The sequence below is a fragment of the Branchiostoma belcheri genome, unplaced genomic scaffold, assembly GCF_001625305.1.
Source record: "Branchiostoma belcheri isolate BF01 breed outbred unplaced genomic scaffold, Haploidv18h27 scaffold25, whole genome shotgun sequence".
NCBI classification, from domain to species: Eukaryota; Metazoa; Chordata; class Leptocardii; order Amphioxiformes; family Branchiostomatidae; genus Branchiostoma; species Branchiostoma belcheri.
Genome location: NW_017803854.1, coordinates 260,429 through 263,681, shown reverse-complemented (window position 1 = coordinate 263,681; position 3,253 = coordinate 260,429).

Here is a 3,253-nt window from a genome sequence, read left to right as displayed (position 1 = left end):
CGCGCGCATGTGTGCGTGCGCGTGTACATGTGTGTTTGCGTGCGTGTATTTATGTATGTATAAATTATGTTTGTGTGTGGGTACATGTGTTCGTGCGTGCGTGTTTGTTTGTACATGTGTGTGTGCGTGCGTGTATGTGTGTTTGTGTGTATATGTTTGTGTGTGGGTACATGTGTGCGTGTTTGTGTATGATTGCGTTCCTGAGTGTGTGCATGCATGTGTGCGTGCGTGCGTGCGTGTGTGTTTGTGTATGTGTGTGTGTGCGTGTGTGTGTGTATGTGCCTGTATGCGTGTGTGTGTGTGTGTCTGTGTGTGTGTGTGAGCGCGCGCGCGCGCGTGTGTGTGTGTGTGTGTGTGTGTGTGTGTGTGTCTGTGTGTGTGAGCAGCATAACTCGAGAAGACAATGATGAATTATAAATGACAATCATATTTGGCACATGGGTAGAATTTGGTGAGAAAAAGAAACGATTAGATTTTGGACCCCTTTCGGCTTTCCCTGGTATTGCAACAGTGATCTGGACATGCTAGTTGTATATGTGATGATTAACTTTTGTACTCAATGCTTACCAAACAAAAGCAGTTAATGGACATACATTGTCAGACTTTTGAACAGCAAAAAGAAAAACAATCTTCGACATGTTAAATGCAATATCCAGGTCTTCAAATACGTGTTACGTTTATTGCATTCTTGAGTTATTTCGAGAAAATATTGCGGGGCTCCATATATACTATCATTAGCATATGTATAAATCTATTTAAAGTTGTTTGTGTCTTAACTTATCCATTGTTACATGCATGTATTATTATTATTATATCATTATTAGGATATGTATAAAGTTATGGCGAGAAGGCTGAAACTTTATGTCCAACGCGAAGTAAATTTGGACCAAATTTTCGGTTGACTCCGTCAGCCTTGTTCATGGATTGTACCCGTCTACTGCAGCTTCCGGGACGTGACGTCGGAAACACGTGATTGCAGCAGAGGGCCATACGTGCCAGATAACCTGTGTCGCCCCCCGTCTCTGTTCAGTATTGGTCAATTGGCCCGAATATGCACAGCCTCGTTCACTCCTCTTGAAATGAAATCCGGTTCTGAGTCCAGAATTTTCACTTTGTCCAGAGAGACGGAGTGTCCTGGAGATTCTATGTGTATATGTTGGCATACTTCTGAATTGGCGGAGCTTGGGCGTTGGTGTTCATCTGTTTTACCAATGTATGTTACTTTACGCTGTCTCTTGTTTGTTTTACAATGGCAAGAGATGTGGACATAATTTTTTAGCTTTTTTGTCATAATGTATTATACCAACACAGATAAACATTGATGCTGATATGTAATATATAAAGTTGTGTTTATGTCTACTTAGGCCACAGCTAGTAATTCTTATGGATGACATCAGCGCACGCATTAAGTTTCGCCTGATTTTGGAAAAAAAAGACATTTTGTTGCCTTCTGACAGTGGACAACATGCCGAAAATGAGCAAAGATGTCTGTTGCCATGCCGGAAGGTGAATGGCAGATAACTATGAAGAGAGGAGACAAGAAAGGCTCTGATTTAATGTTTTGTTTCTTACTTTGATGCTGTGATATGTGATGCTGGCTGTGTATATGTATATGTATATGTGTTCCCATTGAATCAAAACCATTTGAACAATAATTGAGTCAAAATTTTAAATTGTAGGAACTTTGTTTTTTTCGGCCCGCCTTGTTTTTTTCGCCCGCTCGCATTAGATTTGGAGTCTACGGAGGATGCCATCCATAAGATTTACTTACTGTGGCCTTATTCATTATTACATGAATTATTATACTGTATAGAGATAGATGGGTGGGGAGAGATACAGCAGTGGGGACAGATAATGTATATTAGTATTATCAATAATGCATTAAGTTAACCCTATCTAGACCGGGCTTTTTTGAGCTTGGCGGGACGGGGGGGGGGGCTCATTTGACCCCCCGCAGAACTCAAGAACAGTATATCGTAGGACCACCACATTTTCAGAGGATGGTGTACTAGTGAAAATTTATCATATCTACAATTTTTATGTCGTTATGACGTTATATGACGTCATTATGACGTCATAAATGTGATTTTATTGGCCAAAAAAACCGTCTAAATAGGTTATTCCCTGAAAACTAAATGGTATACAACATAACTTTACCATAAGAGTTTATGACTGAATATTAGGGTGTACTTAGTCTTATGTTGCCCATAGCAACACCGGTGACGTCATAAAATGACGTCATGCATATTTAAGCTATCCGCCATTTTGGACTTGAATTTTCAAAAATAGTTTTTTTTTCAGGATAAAGCCTAAAATACATTGTAAACAGACGAAAGACGTTCATATGAACCTTTTTCGTAAAAGGAAATGGAAGTTTTGATGAAATTTGAAGGAAAATAACTTGTATATACCTGTTCTAATGAAATCCGCCATCTTGGATTTTGGCCAATGACGTCATCAAATTAGCATAAATTATGCATTTGTAATTATAGAATTTACATAAAATTATATGGGATGTTATTAATATTAGAAACCATATGTAACATGACATAAAACCCATAAAATTCTATTGTTGAAACTAAAATTACTAAATTTAGCAAAAAATGCCTGCCAGAAACCCGTTGCCATGGCAACACAAAAAATTATTATCTTATTAAAATGATACAGAATTGTTGCCAACAGTATTTTAGGAAAAGTCATCAAGTTTGGCCGTTCTAGCGCAAGCCGTTCAGACGCTACCTGACATCAAAGTTGGCGCGGGCTACTTTACGCCCCCCCCCGGTCTAGATAGGGTTAAGTTACCTTAACCCTCAAACACCCGTAACTTTTTTTGTTTCTTTCAAATTCATATTTTTTGCATTCTTTCAGTGATCTTTGCACATATATTGGTTAAACATAGTAAGAGGTATATTTTGGCATGATAAAGTGTTGAAAAATTCCAGCTCATTATCATAATTTAGGCAAAAATGGAATGAGGCCTGCAGGCATGAAGAGGGGTTGACCTTTGACCTCATATGATTGTCAAATTGTCAAACCTCTGAAAACCTGATGAAATAATTCCAGAGGTTGAGTTTACTTGGCAAACTGCATAATATTAAAGCAATTATGCTTCCTTGAAGACATATTGAGGACATCCGAACAATTTTGTGTGTAGGAAAGTTCAAATACATGGCTAGGGTCCGTTTGGACCCCAGACGGTCTTACATCAGACTTCCGTTATTATTTTACAAATTTGTGCCGATCTCCAAAAAAA